Source organism: Globicephala melas, chromosome 11 (assembly GCF_963455315.2).
Source record: "Globicephala melas chromosome 11, mGloMel1.2, whole genome shotgun sequence".
Classification (NCBI taxonomy): Eukaryota; Metazoa; Chordata; class Mammalia; order Artiodactyla; family Delphinidae; genus Globicephala; species Globicephala melas.
In genome coordinates, this window is record NC_083324.2 from 24964518 (window position 1) to 24985728 (window position 21211).

Below are 21211 nucleotides of genomic sequence, written 5' to 3' on the forward strand. Positions count from 1 at the left end.
CATAATCCCTGGGTTCTTAACCTTGAGTTCGATCGTGGATTCCTCCAGGCATCCGAGTCAAGATACACATGGCACCTCTCTCTCCAAAAATATTTTTAAAAGCTTTCTGCTGTTAGAGCCCATTCACAAAACTTACCTTTGTCTTTTTTTTTAAGATTTATTATTTATTTATTTTTATATCTTATTATTTTTGGCTGCGTCGGGTCTTAGTTGTGGCATGCGGGATCTTCGTTGAGGCATGCGGGATCTGTTCATTGCAGTGCATGGACTTCTCTCTAGTTGTGGTGTGCGGGTTTTCTCTTCTCTAGTGGTAGCACGCAGGCTCCGGGGCGTGTGGGCTCTGTAATTGTGGCGCGAGGGCTTATTTGCCCCGAGGCATGTGGGATCTTAGTTCCCTGACCAGGGATGGAACCCGTGTCCCCTGCATTGTAAGGCGGATTCTTTACCACTGGACCACTAGGGAAGTCCCACCTTTGTCTTTTTAAGTGATAAAATAGAGACCCAAGAAAGTCAAGTTAAATACTCAAGTTCAACTAACTCCTAAGCTGGTCCTCTTCAAATCATTCATCACTGCCTCTTGAGAGGGCTGAGGTAACCTCAGGTCTTCCTCAGCTTTTCTTGGAAATGGTAGTGTTCTGATTCTTCAGCCCAGTTCATCCATTCAGCGGCATTGATTGAGCCATTCTATGTGTCAGGCACTGGCATTCGTCTCTTCCATATCACAGGTGTCAAAACTGAAGAAGAATCAAAACGGTGGTCTTATCTTTTGATCTGACCAGTTGGTAAAGCTCCAGAGGACATTCTTTTGCCTTTTCTTTTAATCAATGAAGGTAACAGACCTCTAAAACTGTTATAACTCTACCCAGAACCACTAATGTTTCTCCAGTGCTCCTAAGACCAAACCCATTCAGTGCCTAGTGTGGAAGGTCCATGCATACATGGGAAACCTATTTCCAGACCCCTTTTCTCAAGACAAACCATTCTACTCACTTTGTACCAAATCATTAAAAAAACAAAAACACAAACAGAAAACAAAACAAAAAAACCCCATACTGTTATTCATTCAAGCGATTCTCACGCAGAAATTCACTGTAGTTCTATTCATCCTTCAAGGCCTGCATAATATCACCCTTCCTCCCTGAACCCTATTCTGATTACCTAACTTAAAATCCCCCCCTTTCTCTTCTTAATTCCTACAGCTCATTTGGCTATGCCCAGCTGGGGGCTAATGGTTGATGGTCCTGTTTTATCTCTTCATGCATATATGACTTAGCACCAGTGATAAATTTAAGCTTATTGAGGACGACTAGCGTGTCTGTGGTTCATTATATACCCTCCCTCCCTTGATGGATTTGTTCAAATGAGAACTCGTAAAAATGGCCTCCCTTCAAAAGATTCCCGAAGTATTTCTATTTTTAGTAGTTGACTATTAACAGAAAGCCCAGTCCATCCACATATTGAAATCCTTGAATCTGCCTTGAGTATGGATTCCCTTGGCCAAGAATACTCTCACTTTTATTTTCTTCCAGAGTCCAGAAAACCTTGGAAGGCTGCCTTATGGGGTGATGGAATGAAAAACCAGACCAAACCAACCAGACATGGGCTCCTTCTGTAAATGTACATTCCACAGCCCAAGACAGAGCATCTTCCATTTTAGCTGCTCAGCCCCCAAATGCCTCCTGGTTATAATTAAGGACTTCAAAGTCTCCCAAACACCCTTTTGGAAATGACTACCCCAAATACAAAATGATGTCCAGTCAGTTGTACATCATCACACAGCAGGGAGGGAGAGGCATGGAAAGCAGTCTTCAGCATATGGCCTAATCAGAAAGCCTGGTCTCTTGATGAGGATTTTCGTTTTCTCTCCGGTCGTCTTTCTAGCCACTGAATTCTCAAGTGGCCAATTTACTCCCTATTGGTAATCAGCTAGTTATTTTTACTCTCATTCTCTCTCTGGGACTGTCAAACTCTTTGGAACAATTCATCACCCAGGGCGGCCTAACCCTCCTGTGGCGGGAAGTGGGGGAGGGAAGCTATTATCCTGGAAAAGATAAGTAGAAAACTATTTCACCGTTTATATTTGGTTTTTAAACAATGATTTCCCCAATGAGGTAAGTCAAATAATGACACAACTGGGTAAGAGTGAAACAATGAAAGCTCCAAGGGTAAGTGCGTTAGGCAATGGAAACGCTTTCCGGCTGTGGTTTGTGACTCTGAAATCACTTGTTCTTAGATTGTCTTTACAACCCCACAAAGGAGCATCATCTTACATTCATGACTTACGTTTGCAGGAAGCTGCCTGTGTGGAAATTATAAACCCAGAAAGGAGAGTTTTAAATATGTATAACACATCGGTGGTTTTTTTCAGGCAACTTTACCCCACTAACGAGAAGGAAGGTAGTCTTTGAAGGTTGTTTTGTCTGAGGCAGGAAAGTTTTTCCGCTGGTTCCCGCAGGTCTTCTCGATTACAGATTCTCACTTTAGTTTGTCCCTTGTTCCCTCGTCTTCCAGCTGTTGCTGTCTTTGTCTGTCTCCAGTGAAATCATTTCCAAACGCAGTTTTCGGGCTTCCATTTTTCTGAGTTCACCCCAGGTGCCATGGGAAAGTTGACCCCACTACTCTTGCAACTAGAACTCTGGTGTCAGTACATTTTCTAATGACTGGTGTCTAATTCGATCTCCTCTCAAATTTCCCTCAGTCCTTCAGAAAAACCTAATATCAATCCCTCAAGGCTGGCTGTGCTCACTGGTGCTAAAAGTTTACATTTCTGAAGTCTATGTTCCCCCTTAAGAAAGATGTTAGTGTGACACAAATTGGCATTTTCTTGGCACTTCCATTGCTTGAAGCAACCTCCTTATTCCTTGGGAGGAAGCTGAGCACTGAGCAGCCCTTCTCGCTATTTCCTTAGAGACTCTGAATTGGGGCAGCAGCAACGTGATCTGAATCTTGAAATGTTTATCTTCCTCCACCATTTTTCATGTCTCAGACCCTTTCTTGTGTCCTTTATGTTTCACATAAACATCCACATACGTAACTTAACTTTTAGGTGTGTCAATCTATAAGGAGAATTGAAAGAGACTGAGAAAGCACGTTTACATACCCCATATTGAGTTTGCTGCCTTTTCATCTGCTAATTCCCTCCACGCATGGCTGTTCGCACAATGGGTGATATCACCCAACAGCTGTCTGGATTGGAAACGAAAATGCTTGTAGAATTTTGGTCTTTTGTCTTACCTACTTACCTCTCTCTCTTTTCCAAGATACCAAAACCATACAAGAATGGTTGTCTGGCTTCAGTGAAACCTTATCTCTGTGACTTTATATAAATTGTTTTACAGCTTATTCTCTTCATCTTTCATGGTAATTGTCCCTAACTCTAAATTTGCTTTCAAGAATCATTAACGGCGATGATACTGACATGAGCTCTTATAGTTGGTATTTGGTGAAACAGGAAAATTGTTTTTGTGAACATCGGTTTTTCCATCTGCCATGTGTGAGTAGGAAATGAGTGGAGAGAAGTGACCCTTTACCTGACCCGTGTCCCCAGGTTGACCTGAATGAGAACTTTAATATCTGACGTGGTGCATATTTCTTGATTAGCATCTGGATTGGCTGAACACAATGAGCAGGGATCTCTGTGCCTCCTTTTCCATAATTACTCTGGTTAGTTACTGATGTCCCTTGGTCCTACTCTGAAAACAGCAGGTTCCTCTCATCATCACCAAAAATTGCTTCATCACTAAAATCTTGATTTTTAAGACAAATCTGCTTTCCTACCTGTTCTTCCATTCTCTTTAGTCTCCATCCTTATCACAATATCCTGTTCCCTGCTTCTATCCTCTGTTTTGGGTCATTGTGTTAACTCTATTTATTCCCAAAGAAGTGTGCTCTTGGGAGACTGAGAAAGCCTCCAGGGAGCAGCGATCCTAAAATCCACAGACTGCCAGCGGTTCACAATGTTATACAGACATTGCATACAACTCAACACATTTTCCTCAACTAAACACATCTATTTGACCAGCGCCCAGTTCAAGAAGAAGCATTTAGGAACTTTGCTAGCCACTTGACAGAATAATGTCTATTGAAACTAATAAGCAAATATTGGGACCTGTATTTTGCCTTTCTCTTTATTCCATTTTTAATCCTTCCTTTTTATTGTTTTTTTTTAATGTATCGACCAGTGAATGATTAGAAATAAATAGCCAAACAAAATGAAATCAAACAACAAAACGGGTCCTTTACCTCTGATTATTTGAGAAAAACCAATCTAGAGGACATAAGAGTCCTATCAGATTTTGTACGTGGTTATTTTCAGCTGCTAACTTCAGCGTACCTGTGAGAACCCCCCCTTCACATGAGGCCCCGCTGTCCTAGACAGTTAGGATAACACCCTACAAGGAGTTCACTCACCAGAACCTGTCTTCTATTATCAAAGCACCTTTCCTTGGATTTAGAGTTACCACAGTGTGTCTGTTCAGGGTCCTCAAGGTGTTGCTTTCTCTGGGGCCCCTGCCTTGCAGACATCGGGCTTGAATTTCACTAGGGTAAGTTTCCCTTCTTGGAGCCCAACCTCTCCTTTGAAGATGACAGCATGGTCTACACTATAGAAATGATTGTTCTGGTTCTAATATAGAAGCTGACACACAGGACTGGACTTTTCCTCCCCTCGTGCCAAAATTGTCTGCGGATGTCAAACTTTCCTGTTGTGAATAGGTACAGGCTGTGATGTGGCCACTCCAGGACTTCCAGTAGCGGTAAGAGGAAAATTACGAACCAACTCCCCTCAGAGAGGAAGTGCCTATTGAAAGAGCGGTCAGCCGGCGGCAAGCATGGTGGCTGCCTCCTTCCTACCGGGAATGGCCCCACCTCTGCAGCTGCCGACTCTCCCGTCTCAGGGTCTGTGAACTGGCATCCCACGAAGAGGCCTGGCACAGGCAGCATTGCACATATGCACACTTATCCCGCGAGCACTTTGGCAAAGAATCAGCTCCGTGCATTTCCCGGGAAGGCAGGATTTCCCTTGTTCATTGATGGTGTCTTCAGTTTACAACACATGCCTTGGAAATGGGACACATGTGATATTGTAAGCCTTCTACACATTCGAAGAGCAAATGACCCAAAGCTTATTTTCTACTTTTTTCCCCTTGTTCCAGAAGTTGATTGTTGGAATGGAAGAGGTAATACACGGGCAATACAGCTGGAAGGGCCCTCACAGATCAGCTGGCAAGTCTCACTTTATAGATGCTGAAACGGAAGCCCAGAGAAGGCATGTGAATTGCCAAAGATAAGATTCAAACAACACAGAGTGGATTTTAGGGCTTTATGTTTTAATTTTGCTTTTGTTTCAGTAAACTATTGATGGAAATACAGTATACTTACAAAAAAGTCACAAATCATAACTGTAAAGCTCAACAGATTTTCTTAAACTAAGATACCCATGTAACCAGCACCCAGAGCAAGAAGCTAAGCATTTCTAGTACTCCCCAATGTCTCCATAATATAACATAGCCACTGCTCCCTCCCAAGGGTAGCCACTATCCTGCCTTCTCGTATAATGTCTTGGTTTTGCCTGTTATTGAAGGTCATATAAATTGAATATGTAGTGTGCTATTCTTGTACCAGGCTTCCTTCATTCAACACTGTTTTGGTGAGATTTGTCCACTTTTTTGTGTATAGTTTCTTTTTGTTTTTTTCTTAAACATCTTTATTGGAGTATACTTGCTTTACAATGGTGTGCTAGTTTCTGCTGTATAACAAAGTGAATCAGCTATACATATACATATGTATAGGGAGTCTCCCTCCCTCCCTCCCTCCCTATCTCACCCCTGTAGGTAGTCACAAAGCACTGAGCTCATCTCCCTGTGCTATGCGGCTGCTTGCCACTAGCTATCTGTTTTACATTTGGTAGTGTTTATCTGTCCATACCACTCTCTCACTTCGTCCCAGCTTACCCTTCCCTCTCCACATGTCCTCAAGTCCATTCCCTACATCTGCGTCTTTATTCCCGTCCTGCCCCTAGGTTCTTCAGAACCATTTTTTTTTTTTTTTTTTAGATTCCATATATATGTGTTAGCCTATGGTATTTGTTTTTCTCTTTCTGACTTACTTCACTCTGTATGACAGACTCTAGGTCTGTCCACCTCATTACAAATAACTCAATTTCGTTTCTTTTTATGGCTGAGTAATCGTCCATTGTATATATGTGCCACATCTTCTTTATCCATTCATCCGATGATGGACACTTAGGTTGTTTCCATCTCTGGGCTATTGTAAGTAGAGCTGCAGTGAACGTTTTGGTACATGACTCTTTTTTTTTTTTTTTTTTTTTGCGGTACGCGGGCCTCTCACTGTTGTGGCCTCTCCCTTGCGGAGCACAATCTCCGGACACGCAGGCTCATAGGCCATGGCTCATGGGCCCAGCCGCTCCGCGGCATGTGGGATCTTCCCAGACCGGGGCACGAACCCGTGTCCCCTGCATCGGCAGGCAGACTCTCAACCACTGCGCCACCAGGGAAGCCCCATGACTCTTTTTGAATTATGGTTTTCTCAGGGTTTATGCCCAGTAGTGGGATTGCTGGATCATATGGTAGTTCTATTTGTAGTTTTTTAAGGAACCTCCATACTGTTCTCCACAGTGGCTGTATCAATTTACATTCCCACCAACAGTGCAAGAGGGTTCCCTCTTCTCCACACCATCTGCAGCATTTATTGTTTCTAGATTTTTTGATGATGGCCATTCTGACTGGTGTGAGATGATATCTCATTGTAGTTTTGATTTGCATTTCTCTAACGATTAATGATGTTGAGCATTCTTTCATGTGTTTGTTGGCAGTCTGTATATCTTCTTTGGAGAAATGTCTATTTAGGTCTTCTGCCCATTTTCGGATTGGGTTGTTTGTTTTTTTGTTATTGAGCTGCTTATAAATTTTGGAGATTAATCCTTTGTCAGTTGCTTCATTTGCAAATATTTTCTCCCATTCTGAGAGTTGTCTTTTGGTCTTGTTTATGGTTTCCTTTGCTGTGCAAAAGCTTTGAAGTTTCATTAGGTCCCATTTGTTTCTTTTTGTTTTTATTTCCATTTCTCTAGGAGGTGGGTCAAAAAGGATCTTCCTGTGATTTATGTCATAGAGTGTTCTGCCTATGTTTTCCTCTAAGAGTTTGATAGTTTCTGACCTTACATTTAGCTCTTTAATCCATTTTGAACTTATTTTTGTGTATGGTGTTAGGAAGTGATCTAATCTCATACTTTTACGTGTACCTGTCCAGTTTTCCCAGCACCACTTATTGAAGAGGCTCTCCTTTCTCCACTGTACATTCCTGCTTCCTTTATCAAAGATAAGGTGACCATATGTGCGTGGGTATATCTCTGGCCTTTCTATCCTGTTGCATTGATCTGTATTTCTGTTTTTGTGCCAGTACCATACTGTCTTGATTACTATAGTTTTGTAGTATAGTCTGAAGTCAGGGAGCCTGATTCCTCCAGCTCTGTTTTTCTTTCTCAAGATTGCTTTGGCTATTCGGGGTCTTTTGTGTTTCCATACAAATTGTGAAATTTTTTGTTCTCGTTCTGTGAAAAATGCAAGTGGTAGTTTGATAGGGATTGCATTGAATCTGTAGATTGCTTTGGGTAGTAGAGTCATTTTCAGAATGTTGATTCTTCCAATCCAAGAACATGGTATATCTCTCCATCTATTTGTATCATCTTTAATTTCTTTCATCAGTGTCTTATAATTTTCTGCATACAGGTCTTTTGTCTCCTTAGGTAGGTTTATTCCTAGATATTTTATTCTTTTTGTTGCAGTGGTAAACGGGAGTGTTTTCTTGATTTCACTTTCAGATTTTTCATCATTAGTGCATAGGAATGCCAGAGATTTCTGTGCATTAATTTTGTATCCTGCTGCTTTACCAAATTCATTGATTAGCTCTAGTAGTTTTCTGGTAGCATCTTTAGGATTCTCTATGTATAGTATCATGTCATCTGCCAACAGTGACAGCTTTACTTCTTCTTTCCTGATGTGGATTCCTTTTATTTCTTTTTCTTCTCTCATTGCTGTGGCTAAAACTTCCAAACTGTGTATAGTTTTAATGCATTGCTTTTAATTTCTGTATAGCATTCTTTTCTGTGAGTATAGTACATTATTTATCTTTTCAACTGTGGATAAACATTTAGGTAGTTTCCATTTTGGGGCTGTTATGACTAGTGCTGCTGAGACCATTTCTCTACATGTCTTTTGGTGAAGATATATATCATCAAATTGGGGTTGACTCATACTTTGTGCCTAATGATACTCTCAAAAAATGATAAGAAGGGGAATGAACCAACTTTGTGCAATTCTTTGTGCTGTGAGACATTGTCACCGCACCCCTGTCTGTGCCAGCTATCAAAAGGGGACCACTTGAGTAATTAAAGTAGCCACATGGCAGTCACCAGTACAGCATTTATGTTTGGGACTGTTTGCAAGGACTCTCAAAAGCCAAAATAAATAGTCATGACATTTTTGTTAATATAAAAATCTGTTCTTTAATTTGCTTTTGTTTTTACTTATTTTTATTTCCAGAGGTAATATATAAATACATTATTGTTCTATAACATACCTCACAAAACAATAATGCTAGGATGAAGATGTCATGGTTGCAAGGATTTTTGTCTGTTTTTTGATCACAAGGCAGCATCAGTGCCTGGCATGGAAGGTGCCTGACATTATCTGTTGAATGAATGAATGATGGGTGGTACCCATGACCACTGCTCTCAAACCCTGGAGCTTCCCCAGAGGTAATCTAGTCTTTGAGTTTGATGTGTGTTTTTCCCTTCCTTTTTTTTTTTTTTTAATATATTGGTTTCGTGTGTGTGTGTGTGTGTGTGTGTGTGTGATAATATCATTGGATGATACCATGCTTTGTGGATTTTTAAAATTAAGAGTATGTCTTAAGCATTTTTTATTGGCAGTATATAGAGAAGATCTACCTTTTTAAGAGCTGTATAACATTCCATGGTATGGATTGTTACATTTCATCTATTGCTAATTTTTTGAGACCATGAATGATGGTGCAATGAGCATCCTTATAAATATGTAAAAATGTTTCTTGGTGGCCCCTTATGTAAAAGGGGCTTACTGGCTCACAGGTTGTGTACATTTTGAATACTTCCAAAATGGCCCGTCCAGTTCACACTGTCATCAGCAATCTTTCATCAATTTACACTTTCCTCAGCAGATGCTTACCTGCTTCCCCTCAACATTGCCATGATTGATATTATCAAACTTTGACGTTTTTCCCAAAATGATATGTGAAAAATGTCATTTAATTTGTGTTCCCATCCCTATTACTGGAGTTGGGCTTCTTTCCATATATTTGTTGATTAGGTTATGGTTTGATTGAAGCCTGCTGCAAAGAGCGAGTGTATAGTTGGAAATAATTTAGTGGGTGGATGAGACTTGCCAACCCCCCAGCAGGGCACCTTCTTTGGCCATGTTATTCCTTATCCTGGTCTTCAGACTGTAGGAATCCCAGACAATCCCTGGTTATATCTCTGCCCAAATGCTAAGGGTGTAAAGAAGTGACTTAACCATTTCTTCAACATCCTAGGGGATAAGCAGAATCTTGACCTGTCTAGTGTATTGATACAAAACAAAAGCATTTGGAGACTGGGTTTTCCAGTTAATTATCCTAGTGCTTTCTCTTTATACCAGCAACTGCAAGGAGAAAAACAAGTTCTACTATGTGGCTGACCTATCTTTGCCACCAAAATAGGGTCTGAGTTCTGAAAAATGCTGTATGGGGTATGAGATTACAACTAAACGTGCAACGAGCATCAGTTTGTATTCCTGCATGTTGGGTTCATTACCCAACCAGTTCCTGACCAGCATTAAGGGCAGAGATTCTAGGGGTGAACTGTGCAGCTTTTAATCCTAGTCTCTGCTAGGATTAGTCTAGTCTCTGCTAGAGCATGTTTCTGAACCTCTGTTTCTCTGTTTCATTTTCTATCAAATAGAGCAAATAATAAAACTTACTTTGTAGAATCATCAACAGAATTAATTTATCAGTAAATGTAAGGTACATAACATAGAGCCTGGCACATACTAAATATTCAGTAAAGGTTACTATTATTATTAATAGGGTTAGCTTTGATTGGGTCAGAGGTCAAGGTTTAAACTGGAGTTGAGAATATGTTCAAGTTCTTTTCTGCTCTTATACTGGGGAAGAAAGTCACTCTGGTGGGCCCTTCACATTCATCTACAGATGTACGCTCACATTGGGTAGAAGTCATGTTGGCCTCTGATGTTGATTTTATACACAGCTTCTTGCAGGTTTTTAGTCCAGAACATGCAAATGAGGAATATTTTTAACAGAAAGGCTCGCCAGACCACTAACTTGCCTATGAATTTTTACCTAATGCGTAAATTGATTCAAGTTTGCTCTGATCAGACCTTGGCCTCATGAACCCTTGGCTGACATTTCTGTTTGAAACCTGACACCGTGCCAGAAAGTTTCTTCAGTTTGAATGAAATGAAATGGGGAACTTAATTCCAATAACAGATGGACCCAGCAGGGCCAGCAGTTGGTTCGGATTTTTATTGTCCCACAAGAACTTGGCTTCCTAGGCCATGACCCCAGACTTCTACACGTTCACCTCGCGTTCAGGATAGAATAACCAGAGGCTCACAGAGGGGTCATCTGGGTGGGATAAAGTCAAACTCCAGCTGCCTTTGTTCTCAGCTTCCTCAACGGCTCTTTGAGGTCCAGCCACTCTTGGTCTTGGGGATGAGGCTGATTTAATGCCAAGGCATCTGCTGGGTACCATTTGAGAAACACTGGAACGATGCCCTCCTCACCACACTCATTCCAGAATGGGCCTTCCGTATGGAACTCCTATGAGAGAATTCTGAGATTAAGATGCATCCTTCGTTAGAATCTTCTTTCAAAATGCAAGTGTAGCTGGGGAGAATATTAAGCTATTATTGTTGCATCAGTCCCTCATTTATTCCTTCATTTACTTACTCCCCGCATATCTATGAGGACTTACCCAGTGCCTGACTATGGATGAAAGGGACAGTGGCTCACAGGGCAGACACAGTCCTTATGCCCTGCATCACCCAGTCAAATGGGGAGACAGACACTGGACAGGCAAGTACCTCGAAGTGTGATGAATGTAAAGGAGTCACCAGGAAGGGCCCTGAGGAACTCGGGGTTCAGTGTTTGGCCTTGACTCTGTGTGACCTGGATCATTGCTCCCTCTTCGTGAGCCTGCATGGTCATGGGGTGCCACCCTTGATGCTGCTCCCAATGACAGTTTTCCCTCTCGTAAGGCACCGGAGCACGCAGCCAGCTCAGGACTCCGGGGTAGTTTACGAAAGTCTCATTACGGTGTCCCTCTTGGGGTCTCTGCCACAGGTTCACAATGCAGGTGAGACCACCTTGTAATGATGCTTTTCTGTGCATTTCACCCTGGAGTAAACTGAAATCCAAGTTGAGACAGAAAGACAGAGGAAAGAGGAGAAGGGGAAGGGGAGGGAGGAGGGGGAGGAAGGGGAAGAGAAGAGACAACAGTGACCCTGCGGAAACAGAGACACAGGAAGAAGAGAGAGACAGGTAGAGTGTGATCCTACTGTTCTTATTCCCAACGCAGCTAGTACCAAACACCCTTCCCCTGTCCAGGAGGAAAGTTTGACTCAGGGCAGTTGGGCTTGAGCTACACTTGGCATCATTCGCCAGCTCTGACCTTGTCAAGTCATTGACATTGACATTGCTTCAGTTTCCTCATTTACAAAAAGGGATTTAAATCACTGTATCCCATTCCCTGGGTGGTTTTGTCGCTTGAATGAGGTCGAACAAGTCAATACCCATCAACAGTGCTTTCAAAACATAAAAAATATGTTAAGAAATACTAGTTGTCATTGTTATATATACACATTCACTACGTGTATGTACAGTGGATGTAAATGACAGAATCTATACTTTTGAGTTGGCTTGGGGTCAAAGGGTGGACCGAGGCTGGAAACCTGGGTCTCCCCGAAAGAATGGATTCTAGCATTCTTCTCTGCTTCCTCATTATCTCCCAAGTGTATTTCCGTGACGCCCCTAACTTTTCAGAGCACTCACACATCAGCATTTCACTGTCTCAGTGGGTTTGTTACTGAGTGACCAAGGGTGCTCAAGTGACCCACCTCTTTCGGTCACAGATTTTGAAATGGATGTAACTTGACATGACTGCATTGCTATCCTCATGAGGCTGGAGGGGGATGGAATACATTGTAGGCTGGGAGACCTTCGTTCCACAAGCCACGTCCTCTTAAACCTCCGAGCTTCTCATCTCGATGGGAAAGAAAGTGCAGAGTGAGGGCGTGCCGTCAGACGTGAGGGGACATCACTGACGACAGCCACGCTTGCCAAGTTCAGAACAAGACTCTGTTAAGTTTATAAATGGTTCCCTCTAACACACCCTGAAAAGATGCTTCACCTCTGGCCTCTAGCGCCCAGGGTGCCACTCTTCCTCCAAGAAAGAGCAGCCCTCCTGGGGAGCTTCCAGAAACCATGCATTTCCTGACATTTGCAAAGGCTCTTCGGGAACTGCTGCTCTACATCTGTCTGCTCCAACTGCAAAGAAATGGATTGCAAAACCACGTGGGAAAAAACCGTGACATACGGGGCAGGTCAGCCACCCCCCCTGCAGCTGTGACACCCAGCATCACCAGGAGAGCACCCAGCTTCAGAGCAGCCCTGCCCCCGAGGGCAGCGCTGCAGGGTGACTTTCTCAAGTCGGGGGCTGGGCTCAGTGCTACTCCTCTCCTGCCACAGCCCCCAGCCTCCCCACACTCTTCAGCATCCTGGTTGTGAAAAGGGCAGGGGCCTTCGGAGCTGGAGGACCCGAGTTGAAACGCCAGCCTCATCACTTATTAACTGAATCATTTTGGACAATAGTTTTTACCTTCTCTGAGTCTCAATTTCCTCATCTGAAAAATGGAGATGATCTTCTTCTTATAGGGTCAGTGTGAGGATTCAGTGAGACATTGTGGATAAATGCTTAGCACAGCCGCTGACACATAGCAGTGCTTCATCAGTAGTGGTTGCATTCACTGTGTCGTCCATCCATTCATTTTAGGGAGGCAGAATGAACATGGTATAATTTAGACCCTTTTCCTTCTTTCCTAATAGGTAACTTTATCACCGAGGCCTGTCCTCATCACCCTATTACAAATTGCAAACCTGTATCACGGACTCCCCTCCCCACACACCTCCAACCCCCTCCCCATCCTTTCTGCATATCATAGTTTTTTGGGGTTTTTTTTAGTATTTATTTTATTTGTCTGTGCCAGGTCTTAGTTGTGGCATGTGGGATCCTCGTTGCGGCACGTGGGATCTTTTTTTGTTGCGGCATGTGGGATCTTTTTTATTTTTAGTCGCAGTATGCGGGATCCTTAGTTGCAGCATGTGGGATCTAGTTCCCCAACCAGGGATGGAACCCGGGCCCCCCACATTGGGAGCATGGAGCCTCAACTGCTGGATCACCAGGGAAGTCCCACTACCCTAGTTTTTAGAGCACTATCACTTTCTTTTTTTCTTTTTAAAAAATTTTATTAAAGTATATTTGACTTACAGTGTTGTGTTAGTTTCTGCTGTACAGCAAAGTGATTCAGTTATCCTATCTATCTATTCTTTTTCATATTCTTTTCCATTATGGTTTATCCCAGGATATTGAATATAGTTTCCTCTGTTTACAGTAGGACCTTATTGTTTATCCATCCTGTATGTAATAGTTTGCATCTGCTAATCCCAAACTCCCTATCCTTCCCTCCCCCACTGTCCCTCCCCTTAGGCAACCACAAGTCTGTTCTCTGTGTCTGTGAGTCTGTTTCTGTTTCGTGGATAAGTTCATTTGTGTCGTATATTAGGTTCCACATATAGGTGATATCATATGGTATTTGTCTTTCTCTTTCTGACTTAACTTTACTTAATTTGATAATCTCTAGGTCCAACCATGTTGCTGCAAATGGCATGATTTCATTCTTTTTTCTGGCTGAGTAATATTCCATTGTGTAAATACGACATCTTCTTTATCCATTCATCTGTTGATGGACATTTAGGTTGCTTTCATGTCTTGGCTATTGTGAATAGCCAAGCCAAGCCCTATGGGCACGGGGTGCATGTATCTTTTTGAATTAGAGTTTTGTCCAGATATATGCCAAGGAGTAGGATCGCTGGGTCATATGGTAGTTCTATTTTTAGTTTTTTAAGGGACCTCCATACTGTTTTCCATAATGGCTGCACCAATTTACATTCCCACAAGCAGTGTATGAGAGTTCCCTTTTCTCCACACCCTCTCTAGCATTTGTTATTTGTAGACTTTTTGGTTATGGCCATTCTGACCGGTGTGAGGTGGTACCTCATTGTACATAAACTCCCTTTTTGAACATTGAATACAAGATAATGAAGTTGATGCTGATAATATCTATAGCCGTTTATGGGACACTTACTCTGTGTTTTATATATGTTATCTCCAATCTCAGTAACTCTACAAGGTGCATTTTATTTTCCCCAATTTGTACGTAAGGAAGCCGAGGCTCAGAGAGGTTAGTTAACTTGTCCGAAGATGCCCGTCCAGCAGATGGCAGAACCAGGATTTGAATCCAGATTGTCTGAACTCCAGAGCCCAAATTCCTTCCATTCCCCAGGAGCTGAGTCATCTTGGGCAAGTACTTAAACTCTCAATGCCTTAACATTTCCCCCTGTGCAAAGAAGGCAACAAAAGTACCTAACCCAAAGTGTTGTTGCTTAGATTAACAGAAATAATTCATGTAAAATGCTTAGCGCAGTAATATTAGCTATGACATAGTTGTTTTTTATACCAGGGCTTCTCAAACATGTCTTAGAAGTACGCATCCCCTCTAAATAAAAAGTGGCAAATAATTTCTGCGTAGGCTGCAAGTGACATCTACCTCTCAGTGGTTTTCAGCACTTATTCGCAGGTTAAAGAGTCTGAGAAGTTCCACAGTAAAGAACCCAGTTACACTCTTCCCCAAACTAGAAGATACAGATATTTAAATCAGTTAATTCACCTAACATTTTAGTCCTCCCAAGAAAGAAAGGGGCCTTTTACGCCTGATTTGGAATGGAATTGCTTTGATAATCTCACCCTCCGTCAGCGTCGGGAAAAGGTCCTACTGGAGAAACATACCATTAAGAAGGACTTGCTTTGATACCGGCTGTTAATCCCATGGCCCAGCTTGACATTGTCTCTTAGCAACGTCCTGTCCTTTTCCCCTTTTCATTCTTGTGCCTCTAATGACATTTCCTCTCCTCTGGTTTCTCTTCAGGCTTTCACGGCCCCTTTAAGCCTCGTTTACACAGAGAGAAGCAGGAGCCGAAGGCCCTGCGCACATATTTACGTTAATAGTACCGAGGGGAGGAACAGCCTGTTCTGGGGGCTGCTTTCCAACTGTCACATAAATCAGTCCGAAAAAAAAAAAAAGTTACTATTTTCACAAAGACACTGCCAGAGCGGAACAGCAGGTCCTGGCGAGGCATCGTCTGTGCCTCCCTCCGGTTACGTGCACCCTCCGTAGTGTCCCCCGCAACCCTCAGGAAGGGGCGGTGGGTGAAGATTTCATAGATGCAGAGGATTTCCAAGTCAGAAGGGACCTTTGAGATCATCTAGTACTAAATCACAATGAACCGTCTCGTAAATACCTCTGCTTGGGTCCTTTCCCCGGAGATTCTGGTGCTGTTGTTTGGAGGTGGAGCATAAGAGAGATTTTGAAAGCTTTCCAGGTGACTCTCGTGCGCATTGAGGAATGGAGTACTGATGCCATCACACGTCGTGCAGGGACTTAGTGATACGGCCGAGCCCTGACACCCAGCCGCGTTTTGTACCGTGATGTCACGCTGTCACTGAGTTCTGCGAACAGCAGCAGAAATACTAGACAGTGGTATGATTCGAGTTGTGCGTCCAAATCACGTGGGGAGCTCTTTGAAAGTTACTCCTCACACCCACCCGCCCTTGCTCTGCTTGGACCAGCTGAGTCAGAATCTCTTGGTGGAACCCCAGCACATAGATTCTGGAGAAAACCCTCGGTGGCAATTTCGATACATATCCCAGTGTAAAAAAAAATGCTAGTCTTATAGACCACTCATTTTAGAGTTAGAAAAACTAGTGCTTAGATCCAGGGTCCATCAAACACATCAAACGTGTTGTGTGTGTGGACAAGTTATGTGACCTCTCTGATCCTCAGTTTCTTCATCTGCAAAATGGGACTATACAGCTAACTCTCACTCATTCTTCAGTTTTGTGGTTCAAAAGCCATTTCTCCTTGGAAGTCAGGGCTGAGCTTTCCGACCAGTCCAGTCACTCACCCTCCCAGGATATGTCCTCACAAAGAGCACCAGAAACTTGTCCTTTGTACCACTGACCACAATTCACTGGTTCAGCAGTGTGAGACTGAACATGTGGTTTTTGAATGGGTGAATAAATCATTAATAGTGATTAAATACTCGTGTAATGGATTATCCACTCTCAGTCTCCACCACCAGTATTTAAGTTCAGTGAAATAAGAAGTCAAACTGTCTTGTCTACGGCTGCATCCACAGTGCCTGGTGTGAGGCTAGCACTCAATACACTTTGAGTAAACACACAAAGGGCTGAATACATGACTGGACAAGTGACTGATATATATGGAGCTGCTGGCTCACAGTGAACGTGCAACAACCATCAGCTGTTCTAATAATTATCATCAGAGAGGTCCAGTGTCTTGCCCAAAGACACACAGCAGAGCTGAGACCTGAACTCAGTCCTTTGGACTGCCAGCCTCATTTTTCATCCCTTATGTCAATCTGCCTTCCCTTTCACATTGAGGGGAGGGCATCTAGGAACTAATGGCAGGCTGGCTTTGCCCACTAGAATGAGCTGGAAACCCAGAGCTTCTTACCCATTCCTAGCCTCCACCGATGCAGTCCATGCACACGCCTAGCCTCCACTGATGCAGTCCATGCACACGCCTAGCCTCCACTGATGCAGTCCATGCACACGCACGCACACACACTTGCCGATGGTAATGACTATTGGCACGAAGCTCCTTGGTCCTCTCTTGAGAACGTTTTGGATCGTAAGCTCCTTGAGGGCAGTAACCATGGTTTTGGCTCCCCCGACACGATAGACCCATGGGAACTCTGCTGTTTGCTAATGACAGGTTGGTGGTGGCGACACTGTTTTGATCTCAGCACCAGTCAAATCATATGCATGGTGAGGCCAAACACCTGTGATGATTTCCAAATTTCCCCACTGGCCATCGTACTGTCTGGGATGTCGGGGCAGTTGGCACCTAGGGTGGAACTAGAGAGGAGGTGGAATTCACAGTATCGGCTGCTCAAGCACCACCGGGGAGGGGAGTTTCAGAGTAAGACTAGGGGAGAGTGTTTGGGGGAATGACTCTGAATGATCCCTTGTCTTCTACACCAGCATGGAAAGCAAGAACTTTTCAAATTTTCATTCTAGTAGATTTCATTAACTTAAAAGTTACTGTGAACCAGATACTATGCCAAGTGCTTTATAAACATAATTTCATTTAATTCTTTTGATTCCGAGGGGTTTCAGTCATCAGTGTCATTATCTTACACAGGTGAAAACTGAGGCTGAGAGTAATTTGCTAAAGGTCACAAACACCAGTACAAGGCAAGACCAGCACTGGAAGCAGTCCTAACTAATGATTCCTTAGTTCAGTCCACAAATATTTATTGAGCCCCACTATGTGCCATGTTTTCTAGCTGCAAGGAATATACAGTCGGCACTCCATATCTGCAGGTTTCACATCAGGGGACATGGAGAGCCGACTGTGTATTCGCTGTACTATGCCACTTTATATGACAGACTCGAGCATGCCTATAAACGTACAGGCATGATCTCTGCCCTCACGGAGGTAATGGATAAGAGAAAGAACTCCCGTTTTCCTGGGGTACAAAGACTTGAAGTGAGGGAGTATATTCAGCAAAGGCCCGCAGCGGGGAGAGAGAAGATGGCATGTTTAAAGAACTAAAATAAAGGAAGTATGGCTGAAACATAAAAGGAGAGAGGGGAGACGTGGAGAAACATGAGTTTAGAAGGGTAAATCTGGATCTGCCATGCGGGGCCTCCAAAGCCACGATAGGACATGGTAAGAACACTGGGGCGACTTCCCTGTTGGTCCAGTGGTTAAGACTCCACCTTCCAATGCAGGTGACATGGGTTCGATTCCTCTTTGGGGAACTAAGATCCCACATGCTGCGGGGCAGCTAACTACTGAGCCTTCGTGCTCTGGAGCCCGCGTGCCACAACTAGAGAAAAGCACACCACAACTAGAGAGAAGCCCGTGTGCTGCAACTAAGACCCAGCGTAGCCCCAAAAAAAGGAACATTGGGAACCCACTGAAAGGTTTTGAGCAGGAAGTGACGTGATCAGGTTTGGGTTTTAGAAGGATTACTCTGGCTTACCCTGGGTGAAAAAAGTGTGTGTGTGGAGTAGGGTGTTGGAGGGATGCTTAATTTTTTTTATGCCTAATGCCGCGGTAACTGCACCATCTTCTTGGGGTGGACCCAAGGACAGTGGGAGAGGGAGGAGAGCAGGGGGATGTGATGTCAAACATGGCCATCCTTCACTGGGCATCTCGATGTATCAGGTGTGATGCTAAAAAGAGATGGCGCACGTGATTTCTGTGGTTGGCAGTGTTGTGAGATGGCCGCAAACAGTCCCCACTTCCTGGTTTTCACACCCCTGTGCAGTTCCCTCCCCTGGAGTGTGGACTGGACCTGGTGACTTCCTTCAAACAAACAGAATGAAGGAGAACTAGTGGGATGTCGCTGCCATGACTGGGTGACAGAAGACTGTCTTGCTGTGGCTCTCCCCTTTGCTTGCTCTGAGGTACCTTCCTCTATGAGTCTGTCTATAGCAGAGGAACTGAGGGCTCTCTGTAGTGCTCAGCCAGTGACGCCCGGAAGCCTCTCTTCCACCACCCGCAGGACCTTTAGCCTGGCAACAACCAGTGAGTGAGCTTGGAAGCAGATCCATCCCCAGCTGAGAGCACTGTGGCTCCCACCAGCAGTTTGACTGTAGCCTGTGAGAGAATCTAAAACAGAGGACCCTGTGAAGCTATGCCTGGTTTCCTGACCCTTAGAAACCATGAGAATGAGAAATGTGTGTGGTTTAAGCCACTCATTTGGGGGCTAATTTGTTGCACGGCAACATAGAGCTGAGACACTCTTACATGATGTCACAGAAGGCAAGTGAGGACACGGTATTGAGAAGGGGGAGTGACAAGCATCGTCAAATGTGGCAGGGAGATCAAAGATAACCAAGAATGATAAGGAAAAAGAAAACACTGAATCTGACAAGGAAGCAATGCGAGGGACGCTGGGGTGGGGTGGGGAAGAAAGGGTAGCTTCAAGACTTCTATGATGTCCATATAGATCCTACATGATGCGACCAAATTTGAACTCAGTTACTGCTGCAGGCGGGAAGTATGACCTTTTGAGGATGAATAATGCAATCTGTTTTTGCTTTCTGTTTCTCATTCGAATTTGGGCCCCAATCCTATAATCCTGTGCTTCTAAAAACTCTCCTAAAGGCATCTATTCATGAATACAGCATCTGGCTTTGCAGTGCTGACCCGAATTCCTCCTCCCCTTTCTCTGGATTCTGCTCCCACTGATGCACTCCCTGTGTCCGTAAAGTGCATCTTTTCTGCACACTACCTGTTGTCTTTGGAGCAGACTTGGGAACAAAATGAAAAACTGTATACACATGACCTGGGTGTGTGAAGTCAGAGTCTGAGTCAAGTCAAGTTCAAGTTCTTTCCTTGCTGGAGTTTCTTACCTATAAAAGACTCACAGACTGCCACATGACACTCCACGTCCTTGCCTTCTCTCCAGCTTAAACTGTTCCCGTTCAGTGCACAGCAGGAGAAATAAAGAGTTTGGAGTCCCCATTTTATTGCTGTGTGGCTTTGAGGAAGTGACTTAACCTTTCTGAGCCTCAGTTTCCTCTACTGCAAAATGGGAGCAGTAGTACCTCCCTCTTGGGGTTGTTTGCAGGAGGATGAAAGGAGTTGATGTAAATAGGGCACTGAGCGAGGTCTCAGCGTGAAGCCTTGCTGATGTGAGGAGCAGCTAACCTTCTCAAGCTTTCTCACCTGCCTGGCAAACCCAAAACCACTCTAGAGGCTACCAGGCCAGCTGCCTGAGATGTGTCAGAAACAGCCTGGGGAGGCAATTTGCTTTCAAAGAGAAATAGGCAGAAGGGAATAAAAACAAGGCAGCCAGCAGCGGGCCCAGCCCTGAGCCAGGATAATTTGGCACTTGGCGGCTTCGGCTTCGGCTTCGATGGCTAGAGGTGCGCCGCCCGGAGAGTGAGTCTCTGCAGGAGCTCACAAGCTCAGGACCATCCTGAAACCCCCATGTTGATACGGAAGATCTGGCGGGGCTGCTGCTTGGCACCTGTACCTGCCTATTCAAAACCCAGAGTTGCCTGAAATTACCTTGCTCTGATTTTTTCATGCCACCGAGGCCCGCCCCTCCTCCTGGCAGGAGAGTTGGTTTTCTCTCTTTCATTCTCTTTCGAGGTGGGTGGAACAGATGCCGGGGCTGCCTGAGAAAAGTACGCAGGACACTAGCCAGCTGTTGCCAGCATGTAGTCACTACGAAACTTAGAAAACAACGCCGTGCCGGCTGCTAGCATGCGGGTTACAATACAGGAGTCTTCACCATGATATTTATCACTGTGTTTTCTTTCTGGAAGACAGTTTCTGGGGTTTTGGCACACAGATCCTGGCCTCCTACTTTGGAAGTTGATGTGCCTGGCTTCATTTCACTGTTCAGGTCCCAGGTCCCCTTCTCGGAGAGACCCACCCTGGTAACCCACTCTAAGCAGCCCCTTTGTCTCCATCCCCTGCAGAGTTACTTGCTAACTCAATAACCTGTTAAATTGCTTGCTAGCCCTATCTGACATTGTTCCCTTTGCCTATATTTACACCAGTAAGTTGTCCATGCTCCCCACTAGAGTCCAGTTCAGTGTGGGCAGGAACTTCATCCAACCCCTTCATCTCCATATCTTTATCTACTCTATGTTGAAGGGATGATTCTTATCATCTCCATCTTACAGACGAAGAAACTGAGGTTCAAATAAATCAGAAGGGTTTCCCTAGGTCATAGAACTAGTTAGTGGTGGAATGAGAATTAAAATCAGGGAATATGA

At 44.0% G+C, this 21211-nt stretch overlaps 1 long non-coding RNA gene across 1 annotated transcript; it reads right to left on the minus strand.

The window, feature by feature from the left end:
- Positions 1–10140: 10140 nt before the first annotated feature.
- Positions 10141–15833, minus strand: LOC132598162 (uncharacterized). The gene is made up of 3 exons (XR_009565934.1): positions 15173–15833; positions 11133–11552; positions 10141–10869 (listed from the first exon to the last, which is right to left on the minus strand). It is a non-coding gene; the product is annotated as an uncharacterized lncRNA (long non-coding RNA).
- Positions 15834–21211: the final 5378 nt, after the last annotated feature.